Below are 26,376 nucleotides of genomic sequence, written 5' to 3'. Positions count from 1 at the left end.
TGGACCAACCCCCCTCGTGGTAATGAGGGCTTCAGAGTGCCGAGGGCCTGAAACGGTTTAACGTGGGTAGCCAGAGCCTCGTGATGTCTGGTTTTCACATACCTGTCCGACTGCGTCTTACAAACACTGTCTCCAGATCTGCACACCCCTGATGCACACATACACACATATAGACACATCTATACACACTCTCACATTCACACATACACACTAGCACACACACATACATATAGAGATACACACACACCACACGCACACACATGTGACACATACATACAGACACACCCACCCACCCACCCACACACATAGGAACACACACACATACAGATATATACACATGGATGCACACATGTGAGTGCACACAGATCGATACATATATCACATGCACACACACATGCACACAAGTACACACACATACCCCACATACACACCCTACACACATGCACACATACATACTGGCATACACATATATACACATGTGCACATACACATGCATACACACATGCAGATGTATGCAGATATACCCAGAGAGACACACACAAGTGTATGTATATACACAAATGCCCACAAACACACACTCACAAGATATACATACATATATACTGTGTTTCAGTTTTTTCTCTCACACACAACACATCCACACAAACACAGATGCACACGCATGCACACACAGATTCACACACGCATGCACACACACGCGTGCGCACACACGTGTGCATACACACACACATGCGCGTACACACGTACGCAGACACAGATATACATGTGCGTGAGCATGCTTCCTTGTCCCTCAGAGCTCTGTATTATAAATCTCATAAAGACTGTTGGGATAAATGCTCTGTGTCACTCTGCAAATCTGTTCTTTGCCTGACTTTGTTCAGCTCTGTCTTCTAGTAGAGTAAGGTATACCTCTCTGAGCTGCTGTGTTTCCTTGCTGTATCATCAGTGTTTTCTCTCGGCATATTTGAACGCCTGTCTCTGTGGAATATTTCTAGTGCCCAGCAAAACAGAAGGCACCAAGCCCGAAGTCTCACGAGCAGGATTATTCACTGCTGGGTGGCTTTTCCTGGGGAGACGTAAACAGACATCTATACAGATAGGGTACGAATGACCAAGGCAACAGACCCATCCAAGTCCGGCTTCGTGCAGGAACTAATGAGTTTATTGAGCTTAGTCACAAGAGCGTGCGAGAGTGTGGATAACTTCAAAATAGCTGCGTTACAGAAAAGTCCCACTCTGCCTTGGGATGAAGATCTCCTGAAAGTTGCATAGACGGACACTCCCCACCTCTCTAGTGGCACCTCCTGAAACCACACATAGCCTGGGAAGAATCACGTTATACAACTTAAAGGGCTGCACGGGAGGGAGCAGGCTTTGATGATTTACTCTCCACTTGCTCCTCCTACAAAAGCAGGTCATCACCAACAGGCCTCACCATGTGGAGGCTCTCCTGGGGCTAATCGCAGCTGTTGTTTTTAAAAATGGTGTGGTAGTTTGAAAGAACATGGCCCCCATAGGGAGTGGCACTGTTAGGGGGCGTGGCCTTGGAGTGGGCGTGGCTTTGCTGGAGGAAGTGTGTGACTAAGGGATGGGCTTTGAAGTCTCAGAGGTTCAAGCCAGTTCACCTCCTGCTGCCTGTGGATCCAGATGCAGAACCCTCAACTCTTTCATCAGTACCATGTCTGCCTGCATGCTGCCATGCTTTCTACCATGATGATATTGGACTAAACTTCTGAAATTGTAAGTCAGTCCCTATGAAATGGTTTCCTCTATAAGAGTTGCTGTGATCACGTGTCTCTTCACAGCAATAGAAACCCTAAGACAGATGGAAACAGAGTTTCACAGTAGGCTGTAAGAGAAGATGTCAAAGAAAAATTACCCAGAAAGAAGATGTATTTGTTACTTTTCTTGTCACTGTAATAGAATATCTAGCGAAAGCAACTTAAGGGAGGGAGGCTTAATTTTGGCTCCTGATTTTGGAGGTATCAGTCCATCATGGTGCATGGTAGCATGGGGGCTCTGCCTACAGTATATTCTCGAATAGCCTGTGGTGAGGCTTGTCAGCAAGGCCAAGTTATTACCCTCCAAAGCCCAGCTCTAGCGGCTCCCAGCCATCAGCTAATGCATCCCATGCTAAAGGTTCCAACCCTCTCAAAATAGCACGGCCCCTCTGGGGACCCAATGTTCAAATTAAAAAAAAAATCCTGTGAGGGATGTTTCACATTCCAATCACACCTTTAGGGGACAAACATTTCCATCAGTTCCTTTTCTTCTCTATAGGTTCTGTTAGTTTGAATTACCGCTCCTTAGCGGTGAAGCCCAGAGTAAGCCTCTCACTCCAACAGTGACTCTGGGCTTAGCCATGGGTGGATGCTGCACACTGAGCAGCAGGGTCCTGGAGTTCTGCGGTGCTCTGACTCTCACGCTGCTGCTGCTGCTGCCGCCGCCGCCACCGCCGCCGCTACTGCTGTGGTTTGTGGATGTTTCTGCTTCTTGGAGTGGAAGGAACTTTGGGCATAACTAGAGAACATTCGAGAATAGCAACTTCAAGCATTCGTAAATCTCCAAAATACATGAGGCACCTTCTATTCTTCAGAAGATAGGGGTGGCACCTTCTATTGTTCTGGAAAAGCCTTATTGATATGAAACCCACACATCGTGCAATCTCCTGCTTAACAATTAAATGGTTTATTTTTTAAAATTATTTTAAATCTTGTACGTACAAACAAGTCTTTCCCCTGCATATATATGTGTGCACCACAGGCCAGCGTTGCCAGCATTGGACTCCGTGAGACTGCAGTTACAGGTTGCTGTGAGCTACTATGTGGGGTGCTAGAAATCAAACCTAAATCCTCTGGAAGGGCATCCAATGCTCTTACCCGCAGAGCCATCTCTGCAGCCCCCAGTTAAATGCTTTCTGCATCGATGCAGAGTGCTCATGCATCACAGTCAAGCGCAGGCTATTTTTTTCACTCAGAGAGAAGCCCCTTACCTCTTAGCTGTAGTCTCAAGTCTGTCTCCCTCATTCCTACAAAACCGCTAATCTACTTTACGTCTCTGTAGAGTTTCCAGTTCTAGACATTTTATGAAAGTGAAGTCATAGACTGTGACTGCGTTCGTCCAGGCTCTGCCTGTTTTCATGGTTCATTCATGCTGCAGCAGGCACTGGCATTCCATGTCTTTTTGTGAATGACTTAGCCTCCCCTGTATGGACATATCAGGTTTTGTTTGTCTATTCATCATGCGGTTTCTACTTTTTGGCCTATGTCAGGTTTCTCCGAATATGTGCACAAATGATTGGGCTAACATACGTTTATTTTTCAGTCTCCCCTGGTAAATATCTCGAGGTTGAAATGCATTGTCAAATGGTAATTTTGTGTTACGTCTGATTCCTAAAGTGGCTGCCCTTTCACGTTTCCACCAGCAACATCAGCCCTTCTTTTTGCCCCTTTTTTTTTTTGAGTGAGGAAACTCAGAGGAAACAAAGAAGAGATCCAACAGCAATGTGACGGATGGGCCACAAAACAACTGAAAACACCAAACACCAAATAAGCAAACAAACTTGACAGGGGAAATTGGAGAGGAGCAGCTTGGAGTATCTGGAGACCAAAAGTGGATCAAACAGCAGGCAGGAACAACATGTCAAACATCAGGGAAGGTAAACTACTCTAAGTATTGAAAGACTCTACTTTACAGCGGCCAATGCAATGTTCTTGACATTGACACGGAACAGGGAACATGGACCCTAAATCGGTGAAGGGTGCTGGCCAATCACATCTCTGGGGTTCAGCAGTGATTGAAAAAGTAAAGAATCCTTGCTTTCATCCTTAGGACAGCTGAGGGGTGGCTTGCCAGGAAACTGGAGCGATGATGAAGTTGTCACACCGAGGAAGATGCTCGGTGTGTTTCCGGCCCCCTCTGTGCGTTTGCTGTTGCGTTCTCGTATGCTAGACTTTCTGTTGAGGAGTAAATAGAGGCTTGAGCTATAATCATTATTCTTCGTGTTAGGTCCTTGTGATGTTCCTTATGTCATGTACTGTGCTGTGCGCCACTCCCAAGTCTTCCCCGTTGACAAGTCAGGAAATATCCTGTTCTCTCCTAAAAGCGGGCATGATAGCACACACTTCCCACAAGTTTCTGCCATTCCTGTCCCTAGTGCTTTCCTTGGAGGAGAAGGAAAAACCCCATTTCTTGGACTAGCAGCCCACTTCCCACAGCCCCTGGCTGATAGCACAGGCATTTTAATCAGTTTCAGCCCACAGAGGCAGGTTTCCTTACACTGACTCCAACTGATAATTAGCCACAAAAGTTTGACAAACGCAGAAAAAAATGTTCGGCATGACTACATGTGGTTTAGAATCTAGATTACAAATTCTGGGGGCGGTGAGGTTGGGGGGGGAGGGAGCCCCGCTTTCCAGTGAAATGAGAACCTGTGCTGCCGTGGAACACCAGGACATCTCTGGGTCCTGGGCGAGAGCCACTTCTGAACAGCTGCAAACACTTAGAGTGGCTGTTTCTTCCCTTCCGGAGAAAGACCTGGTCTCCTGAAGTCTGCACAGGGCCTCACACAAGCTGTAAGAAAACGTGTACCAGGGCCTCGTGAGATGGCTCAGTGGTTAAAAGCACTGTCTGCTTTTCCAAAGGACCCGGGTTCAAGTCCCAGCACCCACATGTCAGCTTACAACCTGTAATTCTATAATTCTGTAATTCCAGTTCCAGGGATTCTGACACCTCCATACCATATAGAATATAGAATAAAATTTAAAAAAAAAAGAAAAGAAAAAAAGAAAACGTGTACCAGTAACATCCTATTAGTCTATGGCCCCTTTGCGTTGCCCAAGCTTGGAGCCTGGAAACCTTAGTGCTGTTTGGATTACAAGCAAGGAATGAGACGTAACAGGTGGTTTTGTTTTTGGTGTGTGTGTGTGTGTGTGTGTGTGTGTGTGTGTGTGTGTGTATGTATATGTGTGTATGTGTGTATATGTGTATGTGTGTATATGTGTATATATGTGTATGCATGTGTGTATATGTGTGTATGCGTGTATATGTGTGTGTATATGTGTATGTGTGTATGTGTGTGTGTGCGTGTGTGTATGTATGTGTGAGTGTGTGATGTGTTCATGTGTGCCCATGGACATGGACACCTGTGTAGAAACCAAAGGTCAGTGGTGGGATGTCTTCCTCAATCATTATTCATCTTGTTTCTAATTATTCCTTGTATTTACCCATATGTTCTTGCCTGCATGTACAGCGTGTGCGTGAAGGTGGCCAGGATGGCCAGAAGAGGGGATCAGATCTCTTGAAACTGGCATTATAGGTGGTTATAAGTTGCGCCGTGTGGGCACTTGTGGGGGTGCCAGGAACTGAGCTCAGGCTCTTTGCAAGCGTGGGTTCTCTTAACCGATGAGCTGTCTCTCCATCCCCATGTTCACTTTATTTCTTTTTATTTAATTTTTAAAATTATAATATATTCACTTTCTATTCTGACTGTAGTCTCCTCCCTGTCCCACTCTCCTTCCCTCATCCCCCCCCTCCTCTAGTCCTCAGAAAGGGGGAGCCCTCCTCCCCTGTTATCTGACCCCAGCCTTTCAAGTCTCGTCTGAACCCCGCCTGCATCTTCTTCCTCTGTAGCAAGACCACCCCTGCCAGGGGGAAGTGATCACCGAGTGGGCACCAGAGTCCGCGTCAGGGCCAGCCCTACCCCCCTTATTATGGGAGCCACAAGGAGACTGGGCTGCCTGTGGACTACATCTGAGCCGGGTCTTGGTGTTAGGATTCTGCGCAGTCTGCCTACCTATGATGTCATTGCCTACATGCCACAGGGGTGTGGCCCTGCCCAGAGCTGTATAAAAGCACAAACCCTCCTCATGGCTCTCTCTCTACTCTCTCTCTACCCTCCCTCTCTTTTTCTTACTCCTCATTCCCTCTCTACCTCTGTCTGTCTCTCTGGGGTACCCCTCCCCCTTTTCCTTCTCCCTCCGATGCTCACTTAATAAACTTCTCTACAACATAATATCTCTGGTATCTAGTATCTTATTATTTTATTGCCTTATATCTTATATATTATACATAAAACTAGGTCCTCACCATGCTTGGCCCTTGGTTGGTGCATCGGTCTCTGCTGTCACCCCCCCCCCCTTCTAGCCCACCCCAACCTCTGGCCCAGATGTGTTGGCTTCATTGGTCTGCTTGTGGAGACCAGGTCCCTTTATTTTTTGAAACAGGGTGTCTTCCTGAACTTAAAGCTCATTGATTTGGCCAATCTGGCTGGACAGCAAACTGCAGGATCCATCTGCCTTCCTTCACTCCCCCAGAGCTAGCACAACAAGCATGCAACTACAAGTTAATGGGGGCTGGAGATCCAAACTCAGGCCCTCCTGTTACACGGCAACACTGACTGTGCTGTGTGGAAGGACTGTAGACATCATGCAGGTGAAGGCAGTCTAGGCGGGTCTTGCGTTGGGCTCCACTGCTTAGAAACACCATCGATACCCCACTGAGACAGACATTGTTGAAGGCTGGGAGGAACCATCCTGGGTCTAGAGTTCAGGAGACCGGACTGGAGATTCTAGCCAGACGATTGTGTAATTGAACATCTATGGGAGAAGAGATCCTGGGAGGAGACCGCCCTTTGCAGGTTAGAGAGAGACAGCAGGCAAAGAGGACAGGAGAAGGCTGCAGGTTCAGAGCAGGAGCGCATGTGGATGGGGAGACGACCAGCGTCATAGGCCAGAGACACCTAGGCATCTGTCCCATGGAACAGACAGCGGAAAGCTTACTCTTGTTTCCCTTAACATTTTTTCTCTCTTGTATAGGATAGCTGGGTTGTGTAATAAAGTCTAATTGTTAAGAAACAGAACCAACAGTCCTGTCTCCCAGCCTGCATGGTCCCAAGGCTACTGCAGCCCCAGTCCAAACGAGAGCCCTGTGTTTACTGGGATGCAAGCATGCCTTTCTCAAGCTTTTTGTGTGTGTGTGTGTGTGTGTGTGTGTGTGTGTGTGTGTGTGTGTGTGTGTGTTCGTCTGCTGAGAAAGTGTTTTAGAAAAACCCCTGATGCTGGAAGTTGATGTTTCTCTCTGGGATTGTGCAAAATGCCACAACCTTATGTAAGGGGCAGCCGTTCCCATCACCCAGGGCTTCTCACTGGCCACCTCTTTTTCCTGGGGCTCAGCCTCCTGCATCTTTATGCCACCGTCTCTCTGTTTCCCCATCCTTGCCCTCTGACAGTCTACTTGTCACTTCCTACTTCTCTTTTCCAAGTGTCCCACCTCTGGTCCAGGAGGCACACTTAACTGAAACGCCCCATGCTGGTACACTGCTGTGATGTCCTGAGGATTTTGACTTCCAGAACTCTCAGGAACTAACTGTTGAGAGAAAAAACATGGATGCTCAGTCTCCCTTGTTCACTGGGCCCTCATCTATGGGATGGATCATGCACCCACAGGATGACATTGTCTAGTGTAATAAAAAAAATGTTTAAACTCTATAGCATATTTGTCCCTTTTATGGATATATTGCACCCTAAAAAGAGTTTCAGGAGAGTCATTTCCAATATCTCCTCCCCCAGAATCCCATAAGTGGATAAGACCTACCCCTGACCCTCATCTTCAAGAGACTTAAACACTGAATTAGGCTCATGCACGGTGAAAATAACAGGCTAAGGACTGAAAACATCCGTCTGCTTATGGCCAGTCGTCAACATTTTCTGCTACGACTCAACATCTCTGTTCAGAAAGCGTGCTGTAACCCCAGAGTTCTCTCTCTAGTGTCGATACTTTTCAAATGTGTTCTTTTGAGGGGAAAATATATGACTCAGTACCAACAGGAGTCTCCGCTCTAGAATCCAGACCATTAAGTGTGCAGCGGGGCAGACTTGGAAAGAGGCCTCATAAAATGCAAAGTTGAATCTGTCTCCCAGGGTTTTAGCTAAATGGGTTGAACTAAGTTGGGAAATGGAATCTTTTCACGGGGCTTTGCAGGAGTGGAAACTGATTGAGAGCTTGTGAGAAATAGCACATACTTTGTGTGTGTGTATGTGTCTTTGTGTGTGTGTGTGTATGTGTGTGTGTGTGTGTGTGTTGGAAATACAATATGAAAGTACAAGAGTTTTTAAATTAGTGTATAATAAAAACTATATTGCCATTTTGGGAATATCTTTTTAGAATCATAAATTTTAGGACTAAAAAGGACCAGGAAAAAAACCAAACCAAAGCAAATGAACGAAACAAACCAACCAAACAAATACCTCTCAAAATCTCTTGGAGTCACCACCAGGATCAGCTAAAAAAGTTCTTATGCTAGGTTACAATGAAGTGTGTAGTTCCTTGTCTAAAAATCATTAAGAATCAGGATGGAAGAGCAGACCGCGAACCAACCGTGACCTTGCTCCAGGTCTCAACACCTGTAGAGCCATCCCTGGTCTCACTATGACTACTGTCAACATTTGACATGGCTGTGGCATTTATGGTTTGCCTAGGCCTTGCACAGATAATTGAATTTGAGTTCCAGAATAGTTTAGTGGGATAGAATAAAAGCTGTCTGCATTGTAAAACGTTTACACGTGTGAATGAAATTTATCAGCCATGGCATTCTGACTGATGGAAAGAGACCCTGCCTTCTGCACCGCTCTTGCGTTAATATGCGGCTCACAGTTTCTCGTAGATTAAATAGGACCCAGTTAATTTGCTCATGGATTTTCATTCAGCCAACTCATTGGCGCTAGAAGCCAAGAGCTTTGATACGCATTTCTGACACCTAGTTTGAGTTTCGCAGTAACTAGGCAAAGGATGTGAGTTAACCCTCCTCTGAGAGTCAGAAGCAAAGTTGGGCAAGCGGAGGAGGTGATAGGTTAGCTAATGGGATAGTTGGCATAGGAATGCAGGGAGCCAGCCACCTCTGTGGTGCTCTTTGAGAAGGTCTTACTGAGGGGGAGCGGTGGTCTACACCTTGAATCTCAGTGCTTGGGAAGCAAAGGAAGGCGGAACTCTGTGAGTTCTGGGCCAGCCTGGTCTACATACATTTCAAACCAACCCAACAAAAAAGCCAATGAACAACAGAAACCATTTCTTACTGTCTGTAAGATGGATACAAATATGAATTTCAGATAGACTGCCAATGACATTTAAACCAAATGAACCAGGATGCAGCTGCTCTCTCTCCTCCTTAGTGCTTTTCTGTGTCTCCTCTTGCTACAGTTTCTAAAAGGCCCAGGATGAAGGGACCATACATAACTTTTACTTTCTCTGTAATGTGTCTGTGTATACACACATGTGTGCACAAGTGTGTGGAGGCCAGAAACCAATGTCGAGAGTCTTTTTTTTTCTCCAAGACAGGCTTTCTCTATGTAGCCTTGGCTGTCCTGGACTCACTTTGTAGACCAGGCTGGCCTCGAACTCACAGCGATTCACCTGCCTCTGCCTCCCGAGTCCTGGGATTAAAGGCGTGTGCCTCCATTTTATCTTTTGAGACAGGATCTCTCAGTGAACCTGGGCCTCACAGCCTGGCAAGATCAGCTAGCCAATGAACTCTAGGAGACCCCGGCCATCACTATAAATCAAACCTTTAAGCAGCAAAGTAAAACAGCAATTTGTGAACAGAAAATAGTATGACATATTGTATATGTCCCTCCAAAAGCAACTGTGACAATGGTTCTCCTCCTCCTTTTCCTTTTCCTCCTCCTCCTTCTTTTTCTTCTTCTTCTTTTTCTTCTTCTTCTTCTTCTTCTTCTTCTTCTTCTTCTTCTTCTTCTTCTTCTTCTTCTTCTTCTTCTTCTTCTCCTTCTTCTTCTCCTTCTCCTTCTTCTTCTTCAAGATTTCTTTATTATATATACAATGTTCTGCTTGCATATACACCTGTATACCAAAAGGGGGCACCAGATCTCATTATAGATGGTTTTGAGCCACCATGTGGTTGCTGGGAATTGAATTCAGGACCTCTGGAAGAGCAGGCGATGCTCTTAACCCCTGAGCCATCTCTCCAGCCCCGTGACAATAGTTCTTATCTATTCACTGTATGCTAACTGGGACATAGGTCAGGATGCTATCACAAACCACGATGGACTGGGTGGTTTCAATCACAAAGATTTATTTTTCTCATAGTTCTGCAGGACAAAAGACTACAGTCAGGAAAGCCATCATGTCTAGACTCCGGTCATAGCTCTCTCTCTCTTGCTTGTAGATGGCTGCCACTGTGCTGTGTGCTAACATGACTGCTCCTGGTACACACGTGAGATAGGGATGGGGAAGGAAACAGCAATATACAAACCATCTCTTGTATGGATGGAATATGGTTATCACTCAAGCTTAGGGGAGCTGAATTAATAATCTGCACGGGAGTAGTGTTGTGGGTCATTGCTCCAATGCTAAACCAAGATCCTCCTTAGCTTGATGTAATTTGTGCACCAGCTATAGTTTCTAGGCAGCACGGTTCTGCTGTACTTGGGGCAACTAGCCACTTGTTGGTGTAGTGGGTTAGTGGTCCCATCCTTGGCCAGGCTTGCTGGAACTCACCGACCATAACTTATGCACACGCAGTGGGTACCTAGGCAAGAGCATCTTCTTGCAGGAGAGTTAGTGGAAACTGACTAGAAACTTGGCCCAGAAAGGAAATCGAAGTAAGAAGTACAAGAAGAAACTAAAAGGACATTTTTGAAAGAAGGCAAGGAAAGAAAGTAGGGCCGTGGATCAACTGTGATTGAGCCCCTTCTGTGTTCAAGGAGTGAGTGAAAAATAAAAAGGAAATAAGAAGGAAAGAAAATGGCTGCTCCTGGGTATGGGGAGGAGAAAGTGTATTATATAGATATGTGGGAGAGCACAGCCAGAGGCAGGAACATCTGGGAGAGTCTGGAGAGGTCATGACCAGACTGAACTGGGCCATGTGGAGAGATGAGGAGGGGAAGGAAGAGAGGGGAACGCGGTACGTAACCCAGGAGGCCCAAAGGTACAAAGAGAACAGGCAAACAAAATGGTCAGACTATATTAGGGAAGATAGACACAGCCCCCTAGGCTGGAGCATTCAGGGTAAGGGCGGAGTATGCCAGCCAGGAGAACCCTATAACAGGTAGGGACTGAGGGATGCTGGGAGAACCTGGTGGCCAAGTCTGCTTTGATGGGTGAAATAGGCACCTCATCCATTTGTCCAGGGATGAACCCTAGCAAGGATAAATGTTGAGACTATTGATTTGCAGAGGACTGTGTCATCCAGCTCTCAGCAGGAGAGAACCCAAGTCTAGAAATGAGAGGATGAGGGCATTCTGCGTGCTGCAAGGGAGGAGCATGTTTTTTTTTTTAGGGAGGTTTTCCCACTTGACTGGAAGTGCAAAGGTCATGGGTCCATGGGTAAGGAAGCTGAAGTGTCCATAAGTTAAAACAGTTACCTCACATGGTCCTCTAGGCTTATCAGGATCCCACTGGCCACACAGGACAGACTCAAGCTATAGCCACCTGTAGCTGAAGGATGGGTAAGTTGGCACGGTGGTTAAGAGCACTGGCTGCTCTTCCAGAGGATCCAGGTTCAATTCCCAGCACCCACATGGCAGCTTACCACTGTCTGTAACTCCAAGATCTGACACCCTCCGACAGACATACATGCAGGCAAAATACCAATGCACATAAAAATAAATTACTTTTAAAAAGAGAGAAACGTCTTGCTTCATCATTGTGTGGCCACTGTAGTGTGTACTCACACAAAGCAAGGTGTATAGACACTCTCTATGTAATCTTGATGTGGTGAACATAGCCTAGAGGGCTGCTAGTATATGTTACACTAGCATATGTCTATATGTCTATAGTATATGTATATATATAGTATATGTTACACTAGCATATGTATATATGTATATGGATATATATGTATATAGTACATGTTATACTAGCGTGATTATGTTAGATGCTTTACATGAAAAATCTTTTGCAAGTATATATATATGTATATGTATGTAAGTATGTGTATGTCTATATAGTTTATACTAGCATAGTATATGTTAGACTGCTTTACATGAAAAATCTTTTGTAAGTAGAAAGACACCATAAAATAATAATTTTAGTTAACTACATGAACCAGTCATATCATCATTTGTCATCACCATCAAGAAACGTGCACTGTATATAAGTTGGATGTGACTAGCAGAATGGCTGGTAGGGGCGCGCCAGCACCCCCAAAACAAGTGAACATCTCCTTACACCCAAACAGTAGCCTGGCAATGATGGGGACTTTGCTGTTAACACGTAGTTCTCCCTAGATGGAACTACCATTATACAGTGTGTGGCTAGACTTCTAAAGTCCCCCTTTCAAACCACAGTGGCTCATGTCACTGGGCATCGCAGGGTGCAGGAGTTGATCAGGCATCTTAGCTGGATCCACCTGGCCCATTTGTGTGCTATTTTATATTGCTCTGTACTGTTTCCTGTTCTTGAAGTATCTCCTCTGCTGGGGGAAACAAGGTCTCCTGGGCACCACAGGCAGCCACGCTCTTTCTAGCTAGTGGCCCATACCATCCCTAGAAAGATTCCAATTGCCCCTGCATTGTGGCCTTGGTGAACCAATTACTGTGTCGGTTGGGATTGCAAGCTCTGATCCTCTGCCTGCTGCTCTGGATGGGACAGGGGGTAGCAACACATGACACACAGAGTCTCTTCAACAGGGAGGATGACTTCACCAGTGAAGTACATAGGCGCTGTCCCCTGAAAAGAGGAGACACACTCCACATCCTTCCCACACATTAAAAAACAAAAAACAAAAACCCACAGGCAAGGACCAATAGCCAGAGGCCAGAGGCCAGGCTGTATCTCCAAGTCTATGCTTTTCCTCTCTGTAAAGCAGAGCACTCTCTCATCCCTGCAGAATGGGAAAAGGAAGGCAGAATAGCAGTGGAAAGGGAATGAAAGGCAGAAATTGCTCTAGGAGGTTGTGACACCAAGGAAGAGACGAGAAGAGGAAGAAGGAGAGGCCAGGTGGGAGAGAGACCATGGGGGATGCTAAAACAGGAAGCGGCAAGGGCCAATCCTACTGAGAGGGCTTGATCCTCCAGAATAGATGCCGAAGCTGGCTCTGGTTTTCAGAAAGCTTTCCCCTTCTCCCTTGTTAAGAAGCTGAGAGACAAATGTCCCATTAATCTATTCCAAAGGCCACTTTGGCTTCTTCAGACAATACTGGGCCCATTGGCTTTGCTCTCTCATTTTTCCTTCCTAAAGGCGGTGGCATTTGGCAAACTGACCCAATTAACTCACTATGATTGCAGGGCCTGTGGCTGGCACCCATGGTGGCTGGCCTTTACAGAGGGGACTAGTTGTCAGCCCTGCTCCTGAAAGACCCTCTTGCTGTATCCTGAGCCAGAGAGACTCTCCTTGGCCACAGTCTTGCTTCTTGGCTGTGTTTGCACGACCTTGAGACAGCCAGAGTTGAGTTCAGTTACTGCCCTGCTAGGGGGCTGCCATGGTAAGAGGCAGGGGTAGTTAAAGGGCTAGGATAGTTGAGCGGTGTGGGTAGACACGACCACGTGGAATAAGAACACGGCACACAGCGGTGTAACTAAGAAAAGCCACCAAGGAGACCATTATGCCCTGCCACGCCTCTTGTGAGAGTCTCTGCTAGGGGATGAGGGTACAGGCATGACTCAGATCTGGTCTGTTACGGGCCCATATCTTTATCGCTCCTCACCTGCCCTCTCTATGGATGGAGTCTGCGTGATGGGAGTTGGTTGGATGTTTCCACCACTCCCTGCGTTTCTGAAGAGATGGGAGGGTGAGCAAAGAATACGTTTGTAAAGACTGACCTGTTGACGAGACCCTCGCCATTGTTAAATGAGGTCTGTTGGTCTTTGGTCCTCCTGACTGGTTATTTGGAGTCTGTGCTACTTAGAAGCTAGCTTGTTGGGTACTGAATTTTGTTGTTGTGTGTTGAAGTACTGCCTTCCAAATACCTCATAATATGTTTGTACTTGGATAGAGGGCTTGAGGAGGTCTCTAAAGCTAAAATAGGTCCCAGAGGGCAGGGAGGGACTGCAGGGGCTTAACCCAGTATAGCAATAAGAAGAGGAGATGGAGACACAGACATGCTCAGAAGAAACGTGTTCAGACTCAGATAGGAAACAGCTATCTACAAATCCAAGGACAGACCGGTTCGCATTGCCACCAGCCATTCAGACACCCAGCCTCGAATGTTGGGAACGAGTAAAAGAAACTTAACTAAGTTCTACCATTATTGTTTCAGACCCCATTTAGTTATAGGGAGAAACGAAGTTCAAGGTTCCAGGCCCTAGGGGAGCTGGGGACTTCCCAATAGCTAAACAGCTTCTGTTGTAAGGAAACGGTTGTCTGAGTCCAGCCATCTCAGGGACAACTTGTAAGGATGCCATTGTCTGAGTCCAGACATTTCAAGGACAACTCAGTCTTGCTGGCTGGGTCAAACTTAGGTCATGCTCCCAAGCACAGGGATCTACTTCTATCCTGATTGATGGTTCCTTGCTCAACCTCTTATGTCAAAATATGATTGGACATTACTCTAGCCCTCGATTTATGGCTTGATCCTTTAAATATGCTGTACAATGTCCCATCAAGGTCCCAGTTCAGCTCCTAAGTCTGTTCTGTGGCCCTGATCCATCAGTAGTGGCTTCATTACAATACATTTTTGTCATCGACCTGGTGTTTGAGTTATGTTGGATTTAAGTGGACCCCACACCACCAGAGTTGTGAGATGTTTTGTTTGTTCAGACACAAAGTATGTGCTGTTTGTTATGGTAGCTCAGAATGCTATTGATAATCTTGGTGAAGAGGAGCAAAGAACATATGTCCAGGGGGTCCCGTAAGCCCCAGGCCAAGCTGGGCAAGGAGTTTAGTTGGTACAGTGCATGTGTGAGGTCTTGGGTTTGGTCCCTCGCATGGTGGAATGGCCTGGGCTGTGGGAGTTGGGGGGAGGGGAGGTGGGAAGGAGGAGGAAGGAAATAATTCAGTTTAGCACAGTTGTAGAGACAGCTCATGGAGTAAAGTGCTTCCTTCACAAGCACCAAGACCCAGGTTCTATCACTATTACCCACTTAGAAACTTCAGGTGCGGTGCACAAACGTGTTTGTGATCCCAGCTCGGGGGAAGCAGAGACAGGAGGGTCCCTGGGCCTTGCTGGCCAGCCAGTCTAGCCATATCAGTGCCCAGCAGGCTCAGAGAGGGACCCTGTATCAAGAAATGAGACGGAAAGGAATTGAGGAAGGCGCTCAACCTCTGCCTTCCACATACACGTGCACGCGTGAGTACAAATACCTGCTTACACAAATATGCTCTCTCGGGCACATATAGTTAGCCAAACCAGACTCCCCACCCTGACCCAATCAAATGTTTGTCTGTATAGGGATGTGGCAACGAGTGCAGTACCCTGAGGAGGCCCAAGGAGGACATCGGATTCCCCCCTAGAGTTGGAGTTATAGGCAGTTACGAGTTGCCTGACCTGGCGTCTGGGAACTGAGCTCGAGAGTCTCTGCAAGAACAGTATGAGCTTTAACTGCTAAGCCACCTCTGCAGCTCTCCAGGTGTTGACCTTTTGGGAGGAAATCACCTCACTTGTAGAATGGCTGACCCATCCTCACGTCAGTCTCCTGACAAAGGACACCTTGAAAAGGACAATGGTGGCCCTGCTTCTTCTTGTATACAGAAACACACCTGCTAAACATATGGGGATACGTCAGGGGCACGAACCCATCCTGAAGCTTGAAATCCCTGGTTGTTTCCCGCCTCCAAGATGCTGGTAGGAGGCCTCAGTTATTGTGACAACAAGGAGTTCCAAGAGTGAAGTAAGGTAGAATCCATGTTGTTGTTGTTGTTGACTCTTGTCTTTTCATGGTAGAAGAAAACCATATTACGTGGAGGTAAAATTCAGATTTCAGTCCATGCACTTGAGGACAGAGAAACAGGATTTGACACTGATGGCCCCGAACCATCAGAACGCTAGAAGCCAAAATGCCTCTCGGCGGAATTGGTACCGAGTTCTTGCAAGTACTGTTTTTATCAGGTGTGTGTGTGTGTGTGTGATAGAGGGTTGCTACTGCTTTGCCACTACCTTGATTACATTTTTCCTCTGTCTTAGCTCAGGCTACAGTAACACGATACCACAGACTGGGCGGCTCATGAATGACCAGAGTCTGTTCTCCACTGTTCTGAGGGGCTTGAAAGCCAGACCATTCTGGCAAGAGCTCCACTCTGGCTTGCATACAGCCCACTTATTGTGTCCTTGTGGTGGGGGAAGGAGGCAAGAGGGTGCTCTGAGGTCCTAGGTTGGTTGGTTTTTATTATCAACCTGTCATGAACTACAGTCATCTAGGGGGAGGGAATCATAATGTGACGTTTTAGAGGTCAGCTTGGCCTGTGAACAAGTCTGTGGGAAGCATTGTCATAATTGTTAATTGGCTCACCCCACTGTGGGTGGCACCATTCCCTAGGCAGGGCCCCTGATGTATAGAAAAATAGAAAAATCTAGCTGAAGAAAAGCAAGCAAGGATCCATTGTTTTTTCCTTCTGGTTTTGACTATAAATATGTATGACTGGCCGCTTTGAGTCCCTTCTTCCCTAGCCCCTTGACAACGGGCTGAAACATGGATTTTTGTTAAGCAATAGCCCTTCCTTCCTCTAAGTTACTTTTGGTCCTGGCGCTGTATCCTAGCAACAGAAACAAAGACTAGAACAGGTCCCTTTAATAAAGGCAATGATACCAGTCATGAGCATCCACCTCCTTGACCCATTTCCCTGCCCAAACGTCCCACCCTGTTCATCAGGTCAGGGGATGGGCAACGCTGAAGGGAAACAGACCTCCAGTCTGTTGTAGCCCTCCCCAGCAAACGTGACCTCGAAAATGCCTCTGTGCCACCTGCCTGTCCTTGCGTTGGATTTGCTTGGGTGGAGGCAGGGGCACAGGATCAGTGAGTATAAAGAAGAGAAAAACAGAATTTGCAGAGATTTGGGGAGTGAAATGTTAAGTGCGGGGAATTCAAGCTGCTGGAAAAAGACGTTTAGCACAGTAGACTGCCAGGCAGATGCAAGTACAGAATGGATAATCAGAAAGCCTGAAAACGCTGGAAGTTACCTGGAGTGGGGGCGGGGGAGCTCCAGCGTGGATACTATCACATGTTATTATTACTGTTCATATTTATAGCGCGGCTTCTACAAGCGGCATCTCGGGAGCTCAGCAGACCTGCTTGAGACCGAGGACCACCCCACCGGAACTGAGCTGTAAGCATCACAAAGCCCCGCTGGCGTCCTCCCCCTCCTCCTTTGGAAGGTCGGCCCAGTTTTCAGAAGGATGAAAATGCACTTGCTTCCCTGGAGTGGCTGGGTACTCCAGATGGTCCATTACCTGCTCCCACGTCTCAGCTGCAGCGTGCAGATTTCCCCTCATCTAAGTCCTTAAGCTAGTTTCAAGCCTTATCCCCGGAGGCAGAATTGAAAGCCATGAAAATACCTCTCTGTTCAGCTCCCCAAGGGAAGGCAGATGTTGTCCGCCTAAGTGATTTTCATAGGCAGAACGTCTTCTGTGGTGCAGCTGCCCTAGAATTTCCAGAAATGACTTAGGGTGATCGGAGGCAACGCGGAGATCTGGTAGCAGCAGCGGTTGGCTTTATTTCTGCGAGATAGCAGCAGCATCTATCTTGGTGAGTTAGGGGATATTTATCAGTGGTACCAGGAAGCGGAAAACCCATCTCCCCATGCGCCCCTGCTGGTGTGTGGCTACCAAGCTTCTCTGAACATGGACAAGCCTCGGGCTGAGTGGAGAGCTGAGCTGGGAGCTGTCAGTCTTCTCTCCGCCGCACTCTGCAAGCAGGCTCGCTCATGCAACTTAGGAAGGAAGTCCAGCGCTGGTCTCATGTCCCTCTGGGTGACAAGTTCTTTTGCACTCTGTGCAGCTGTTTTCAGCAAGTACGTCAAAAGGTGTGGACAGATAGCGCATTTTGTCTAAGGACGGACGTTATGTCCTGACTCTGGCTTAACTTCATTATTGTGCTAAAACTGTACAGACCGGGACCCCAAACACCAGCTGGTGGAGACTGTGTCATCTCCTATGGTCTAGGAAGCAAAGGTTAGAGAACAAGAGGTCAAAAGTCTCCTATAAACTTTCTAACAGAGCCAGCAAGAGAGCCGGGCCCTCTGCCTTAACTATGGCCTCTGATTATTAAGTCAGAAAGAGAGAGGGTTGGCTGTTGCGTGCAGAAATGGGTCATCTTCACGCAGAGCAGAGAAATGGCTAATTTTGTGTATCTGCTTGGCTGGCTTATAGCAGACGGGAGCCTCACCTTCTCCTCCTCCGGCTCTTTAGCTTGCAATCTCCGATGATGAGATGTCTTATCCTCTGTAGTCACATGAGACAGTTCCTTACAGCAAGCATCTTTACAGATAGATTGACCTACCTGCTACACACACACACACCAGTGTACATACACACAAATATGTTATATACACACATATATACATACAGACATGCACGTGTATACATACATACAAACACACATATATACAAGTATACTTATATATATAAACACACACACACACACACACACACACACACACACACACACACGCACGCACGCACGCACAGTTGGCTACCTTTTTCTGGAGAATTCTCATAGGGACAGCTAGTTTCCAAAGCCTGACCTGGTCCTGCAGTGTATACATTAAGAGGCAGTACGGTACTGCATATCCATCAGAGATGGGGCTGGAGTGGGCTCTCCCATTTGGTAACTATGTGGTCTTTTGGCTCATTTAAAAAATGAAAGCGACCCACTCAGCTGCTTCCAAGAGTTCATGAGACACCATGAAGCCATGGTTTGGAGCTCTTTGTCTTGAGGTCCATGTGGCATTTTTTTGCTTTTAGGCACGATGCCATTAAGCAGACTTTCTGACCAGCGAGGGCATGGGCCCAAACCCAGGCTGTTTCTACTTAATCAAGACAAAACCTTAAGGATGGGGTTGGGGGTGGCAGGGACAGACAAGGGGACATCAACCCCTTGAGTAAAAAGCTACATCAATGGTCTCTATGGTAGTTGGACTTGGGATGGCCTCATTGTCCCAATCCCAGGACTTGAGGACAGGACCATGGCTGCTTAGCTCCCTCGAACCCTGTGACCCTCCTTGCCGAGTCTACTGAGAACTTTTCTGCCCAGAGGAAGCCATGATATCTCCGACTTACTTCTCCCAGCCCCTAAGCAGGTCTAAGCCCATGGGGCCGTCTTTACATTCTCTCTGCTTTTGGGCCTGTGTGTGCTTCATGGTTGCCTCTCCCAGACCACCTCAGTAGGGGACCCGCTGTCCTGGCGAGGCTTTTTGTTACCCCAGAGATGGGATTCTGCTCACCTCAATGTCTGGAGAGTGCCTTTCTGTATGAGTTCATGCTGTGTCTCTGATTTGGTTTCAGGATTTACCCCAACCACTTTGCACCCTTCTGTTGGACAATATCCACATCTGCACAAGTAGGATGGAATTGTTTTTCATAGCAACCGCAAGGCCTCAGTGTCCTTCCGACAAGCTGTCCTTTTTGGAACAGAGTTAGCTGTGCAGATTTCCTCTGCGGGCCTGAAGGGTTGCCAGTATGGCTGATGGGAGGGTACTGAGGCTGACTGATTGCATTCTGAGCAGTATGTGCATTTTAGGCCTGGGGATATTGCCAGCGACTACTCCCTGCCATCAAAACGCATATGTAGCAATCTGAGGATGCTTTTCTTTGTTGTTATCTATTCACCTAGTCCTTTCACAGGACCCAAGACTGAAGGCAATGGGAAGATGCTACAGCCCAAATCCACAGAACCCTACAGGAGTCTCAGAAGGAAGTAACCTAGAGAATAAGGCAGATATGTTGCTCCCTCTTGGGAAATTCTAAAGACTATCGCAGGCATCTGTTGTGGCCACCCCTTAGGCATGATCTTATGGTTGCAAATCTATGTAGTTGGTTTTGGTAGGGTTTGAAGGATGGCTGGGGTGCCTTGATTCGATAAGTCTGGCTGGACCTTCATCCCTCTCCTCATTCACTGAATTATGTAGAAGTCAGGTGACCTTGGTCACTTAGACATTGACCCAGAACTAGGGAATATCATAAACAAATCATCCCTTTGGAATGTGTATCTTCCATTCCCCAGTGCATCGCCTAAAGATGTTTATTCATATGCTTATAATTATTATGGCAGTGTTATCTAACCTGCTTTCACAATCAATAAAGACACAGACACCTGATATATTTTAGAATAGCCTTATTTCACCTGGGGCAGGACAGATATTAACCCCCTAAACTGCCTCCCATTATCTCTCAGCCTCTATCCCATGCCATCTGTTCTAACAATTTCTATCTGGGCTACCTCCCATCCATAATCCTAAAATACTTTCTAGTGTTGCTCATCTGGGCCACTTCTTTCTATGTAGTACTTCTGGGTTCCTCCTCTGGACCCACTTGGCTCTTTCCTATCCCATGGCGGTCCTCTTTTTCTTCCTCCTCTGGTACCTGTCTGCTTCCCCCAAGAGCCTTCTCTCCCCAAGCCTGTGAACCTTCGCCATGCCTGCCCCCTTCCAGCCCTGCCCAGGTGTTGCCTTTTTACTGGTCAAACAGGACTAATTTTAAGGCAATGTCTACACAAGGACAAGTATAGCACCGTGAGAATGTGCTCATCTGGGCAGCAACTAGACCTTAGGAGCCAGCAATTAGCATCAGAATACACATCCCCAGACCAACCCCCAACACCAGTGAGATTGTTTTTCCTTCCAGCATATGAATTCATTCATTCATTCATTCATTCATTCATTCATTCATTCACTTATTTGTCTATGTGCATATGTGCGTGTTCTTGTGTGTGTAGGTATACATGCAATATGTTGAGGTCAGAGGTCAATCTCAGGTGCCATTCCTTGGGTACTGTCCACACTGTTGTTTTGAGGCAGTCTCTAGCTGTCCTGCAACTCATTGATTAGGCTACACTTGCCGGTCAGGGAGCGCCAGGCATCTACCTCTCTCTTTGCCTCCACAGTGCGTGGACTCCAAACACGCGTCCTCATGCCTGCTTTTAAGATGTGCATCCCAGGAGTCGGGTGCCAATCCTCATGTCTGCACAGCAGGCATTTTTCGTGACTAAGCTCTCTCTGTAGAACCAAGCCATTTATTTTTGCTTCTTTCCTCTAGAGACACATCAACCGTGCCACCCGCTGAGCAACTGGAAGGAAGAGGAACGAAAAATCTGTCTTCAGCTATATTCAAAATGGCCCCAACAATCCACTCAGTGTTAGCAGAAATGGTGTCTGTCTTCCACACACTCTTAGCTCGAGAGTCATTTTTTTTTCTTTCCTCCTGTGTTTATAGCCCTCACAGTTGCTTTTGAAAAATACTTGAAGCAGCAGCCCTGTACACATTAAGCGGAGCCAGTCGGAGAGGATCCCAATTTTACCATGCTGAATCCAAGCTCATGCAGCCTGCTAGCCTCCCTTTGGTTGTCGTTGCAGCTGGGATAAAAACTAGGAAGGGACAGAACCATCCAGAGCTCGGAGCACAGGTGAACCTGGCCCAAATAAGTCTCAGGGTCCATTCGTCGAGTTTAGACAAACTGCACCAGATCTTAATCCCACTACATTTTAACTCCGACTTGGTTTGAAGTTCTTACCAAAGCCAATCAAACTGACGGAAGGTTCCCTTTGGTGAGACTTATTCTTCCAAATCGCCCGCACATCTGGGACCTATTACACGGTGGTATATATTTCAGCCTATGTTTCTGCTAATGCTTCAGCAAACAGAAACCACATGAATGTTGACTGTTCAAATACAGTAGCTGCTGATCGGCCCCGAGCGAGGTGCAATGTACGGCTCAACGTTGTAGGAGTGGGGGAAAAATGGTCCCAACCTAAGCGGCCTTCTCACCCCCCAAATGCATTTGAATCACTTCTCTTAGTGAATATAATGTGTTTAACCTTTGCCGACTACCTAGAACAATGGAAAAATTGAGCCTCCAGGGTTCTGATTTGTATGAAAGGCAAGTTTACCAGTCAGCAGCACAACTGGCTGTTGGTATCAATACACTTACCTCCCAGTGGATTCAATTACTTGGGGACTATTTGGTTGTTCTTCTCAAGTAGAAACCCTAATTCAGGGCCAGGATCCCAATGAGTCTCTCAGTCTTTTTGTCACTTTTGTAGAAGGTAACTGGGCCCACAGGCATTAAGTCCGCACGGCAAGAGTAGGAGGCGGGAGCCGCTACATGATGTAAGTGCCCTTCCCTCCCCCTTTTGTTTTTAGTCAGAAAATTCTAGACATGTTCCCAGGAAGGCTGAATCCCTGAGCACTCACATCTCGTGACCATAGCTATAGTGTGGGTCATCTCTATCTGTAAAGGGAGCTTGCAGACAATGATGTTGTCACCATTCCAGCCTCTGTAGTGGACGGACAGGGCAAGAAGTGGTGCAGATGGGTGTTGGTTCAGACAGTGGCCTGTGTCTGCCATCATGAATCTCATAAAACCTTCATCGGCCTGCAGCCAATCTCTGAACTGACCACTGACAGCAACAGGGGCAAGCAGCTTATGGAAGGTGGGAAGACTTCAAAGTTAGAGCCACAGTAGTTTAGGTCCCAGCTCTGTCCTCTGCTCGCTAAAACAGCCAAAGCGGTCACTTCTCTTTGACCCACTATTTCCTTGGCTACGATAGCGCTATTGCAAAGGCTGGTTACCACGGTGTCTTAGTCAGGGCTTCATCGCTGCGAAGAGGCACCATGAGCACACAACTCTTAGAAAGGTAAACATTTCATTGGGGCTGGCTTACGGTTTTAGAAGTGTGGTCCATTGTCCTCATGGTGGGAACATGGCTGCCTGCAGACAGGTGGCATACAGACATGGTGCTGGAGAAGGGGTCGGGAGTTCTACATTTTGATCCGAAGGCAGCAGGAGACTGTGTGCCACACTGGCCGTAGCTTGAGCATAGGAGACCTCAAAGCCCACCCACACAGTGACACACTTCCTCCAACAAGGCCACGCCTCCTAACTGTGCCCCATGGGCCAAGCAGTTGAACACATGAGATAGTGGAAGCCATTCCTATTCAGAAGTGCCATACATAGTCAGAGGAAAGAACACAGAATCTCTGCTTTGGCCATAACCTCTCTGTTCAGGAAAAGTGTTGGATAAGAAATCCACCCCACCCAAGTTCTTTGACTTTGTTGTTGTGTTGAGATTTTGATTTCAGGCGTCAGAAGTGCTCCATAGTAGTGTAAGGCCACACAAGACATCCCATTTCCAGTGGGCTAAAACAGTGGTAATTTATGAACTATTTGGCTTCCTTGCTGAGCAGTGGGGTGTTACTTTTTAATGAATTTCTCCATTTGATATGCAAGTGAAACTCCGACACTTTAAAAAGTGATTTTTTTTAAAAAGTAACTGTGATGTCTAGGTTTGGTTGGAATTAACTAAACTGGAAGCATCTGAGCACACCTGTGAGGAATCTTTCTTTATTAACTCATTTGAAGTGGGATGACCCACTCTAAATCCAGATCTTTTGAAGTGGTTCGATTCCTCAAAATTAACCCATAAGCCCCGCCTGCCCAGGAACCAGATAACTTCCTGGAATGCTGGGAATTGTAGTTCTTTGGGAAATGGCAAAGCCTCATGGGAAAGCACAGTGGCTGATCAGTTGTCCTTACAAGGCCCTGCAATGCATGGCTCAGGGCCATTCCAGTTAGGATGTTCTAGCCAACGCTCCTGACCAAAGTCAGTGTTTGGTCATCATTTGATACTTAATAAACGCTTGCCTTAAGTTTGGCCCAAAACGGTTTAGTTGGTTTTACTGGCGAATTGCAGGATTAACAGTGGGAAGAACCACCTTAAATCTGGGCCACACCCTCTGCTGGCAGCCCATAGAAAGGACAAGGAAGAGGGAAGCTTTTGCTCTTCGCCTGCTTGTCCTCACCCTCACTAACAAGTCCATCCCTCCATTGGCATCAGAGCCCACTTCTTCGGGATTCTGATGTATACTGAAGACATCCCACCTTGTAGATGGAATAACTCCTACATCCCAAGCCATCTCTCCATTGGGGATGTGTGTGTGTGTGTGTGTGTGTGTGTGTGTGTGTGTGTGTGTGTCTCCTATCAGTTCTGTTCCTCTGGAGCAGTGGCTCTCAACCTTCCCAATGCCGCGCCCTTTTAATACAGTTCCTCACATTTGTGCTGACCCCAAGCGTAAAATTATTTTGTTGCTCCTCCAATAGCTGTAATTTCGCAACTGTTGTGAGTGGTCATGTAAATCTCTGACATGCAAGCCCAAGGCGGTTGAGAACCACTGCTCTAAGAGAGCCCCGAGAAATACAGTGACCGTAAGCTATCAGCTGCAGTGTTGACTCTGGTTCTCCGCGGTGTGAGATGAAGCCGGTGAGCAGTGGTGAGAGGTATGAAGTGTCTCCTGTGCCCTCAAGAGCCGAGGTATTTGGTGTAGAAGAAGGAGACGCATATATGATACGAACAGGAGAAGCGAAAATCCCACAGCTCTCGATCTGACCTGGAAAAAGGCAACGGCAGACTCCCTAGTTTACTAAGGATGACTAGCTACTAGTATGTTGATGGGCAAGCAATTCAGCTGGCCTGCCCTATGTCATCACCTGTGTGGGATATAAGCCTCCTGCCACCCCTGCCTGTCCTCTCTCTGTGTCACTTCTTTGGCTTCTTCCCTCCCCTCCCCTGTTCCCGAGGGGTGTCCCTTTCTTTTTTTCTTTCTATCCTCTCCTTCCTTCTACAATAAATCTCCTTATACCAAATCTATTGCGTGGAGGCCTATTTATCTATATTACAATAGCTACAAAGACTCATTCGGTTGCCATAAGCAACAGGTGGCTGGCTGGCTTTAACTATCAGGAGCCATAGCTTCCCCCAGAAAGAACTAACTCCATGCATGGAACAATGTGAGATAAGCCTAGAACATCTGCCCTACAAAATGGAAAGATACCGGCGATACAAGCTTCAGTTCAATGGAGATGAAGAATTCTATGTGATAGCTTTATTAACTGTTAGCGTTCATGAACTCGTAACAATTTGGGTAGCATCTTTCTTTTTAAAATCTGACTGGTGACAGAAACAGTTCACTGCCTTGAAAACCAGGTGAATGGAGCAAGGCAGGCATTTGTCTCACCTTTTACGCACAAACCGCACGGCCGACTCACTGAGCAGTGTATGAAGGATGCGTCTTTGCTACACATGATTCTGGCTGGCGATCCAATGGCTGAGGCAACTTAGAATATCCCCATTCTAAACCTCAGCAGCCGTCACTTCCCCAACGTAATGACAGTCCCTGCTTCTTCTTGTGACCCAACTAAAGGGCTAAGGTGCAGTTTAACATAGAGAGCAGAGAGGCCCATTGGCTGGGTGCTTGCTCAGTGCTTGAGTTCAGTGCAGCCATATGTAATGGTGAGAAAACATTTTTTCTCTTCAAAATCCAAGGAACATTCCATCCTCCGCATAATTAAAAAGAAGAATTCAACTTCTAATTCTCTGCCAATTTTAGAGAGGGGTGGAATAAGATTAGATGGACTCTCTCTGTAAACAAACAAATACATGTATTTATGAAGGCAAAGTGTGTGCCTCAGTACTGAGAAGGCAAACTTCCTTGAAAAAAACAGTGTCATTTACAGCTAGAGTCACAGAAGATGCTTAAGCAAAACATTACATACATTAAAGGCGTCGTGTGTCATAAATTTCAAAACTAAGATTTCCACCCAATTGGGGGATTTTTTTTTAATCAGCAGTGGAACCTACTGGCTTCCGAAAGGAGAACCCTGGGCCTTCCTGCGTCTTTTGAAGTTCCCTTTCGCTTTAGCTTCAAATGGCTCAACACAATCAGCCCATTGACGCCTTTTGTCCCCGCTGTCTTGTGAACGGTGGCATTTGTGTCAGGGCTGGAGACGGAGGAGGTTCGGCTCCCTGTGACAAGGGAGCAGCTACTCAGGGAGCTCTTAGATGTGCGGCAGGTTGAACTTTGGGCTGAACTGTTGCCCAGTGGGATGCCGAGGCTTTCCGCTCTGGCCTTCAAAGGCTTTGGGACATCTGTACTCAGTGACCTTCATGATTGGCCTGACATGGCTTTTTCCCGTGGGGATGGTGGGGCTGGGGGGGACCAGACTGATATGCCTCACTTACGTTCATTTTTCAAACTTGAGAGCCTGAATGTGTCTGAGGCCCACCAAGTGCTGAAAAATATAGATACAGATATAGATATAAGTATATAGATATAGCTATATAGAGATGCCCCGCAACAGATCTTAGGTGAAGAGATTTATTTGGGGGAAAGGAAGGGGAGAGAAATTAGGGCCTGAGTGGGACATGAGGGGAGGAGGGGGGCAGAACACATTGGCAAGACCTGGGAGAGAGCAAGAGAGAGAGAGAGAGAGAGAGAGAGAG

General features: G+C 46.9%; 2 long non-coding RNA genes across 4 annotated transcripts; one reads left to right on the top strand and one right to left on the bottom strand.

Moving 5' to 3' along the window:
* Positions 1-1,140: 1,140 nt before the first annotated feature.
* LOC311605442 lies at positions 1,141-17,096 on the bottom strand. Of its 2 annotated transcripts, XR_014781944.1 has the most exons (4): positions 17,066-17,093; positions 15,649-15,819; positions 7,270-7,365; positions 1,141-3,956 (listed from the first exon to the last, which is right to left on the bottom strand). It is a non-coding gene; the product is annotated as an uncharacterized lncRNA (long non-coding RNA). The 2 variants fall into 2 exon arrangements; XR_014781943.1 differs by lacking the exon at positions 15,649-15,819 and having other exon boundaries at positions 17,066-17,096.
* LOC311605440 lies at positions 15,815-24,683 on the top strand. 2 transcript variants are annotated; one of them, XR_014781941.1, is made up of 4 exons: positions 15,815-16,901; positions 17,135-17,211; positions 21,137-21,503; positions 23,791-24,683. It is a non-coding gene; the product is annotated as an uncharacterized lncRNA (long non-coding RNA). The 2 variants fall into 2 exon arrangements; XR_014781942.1 differs by having other exon boundaries at positions 21,137-24,683.
* Positions 24,684-26,376: the final 1,693 nt, after the last annotated feature.

This window comes from Acomys minous (genome assembly GCF_964271855.1).
Source record: "Acomys minous genome assembly, chromosome: 9".
Classification (NCBI taxonomy): domain Eukaryota; kingdom Metazoa; phylum Chordata; class Mammalia; order Rodentia; family Muridae; genus Acomys; species Acomys minous.
Note: the sequence above shows the minus strand (reverse complement) of the source record. Positions and strands in the feature narration are given on the sequence as shown.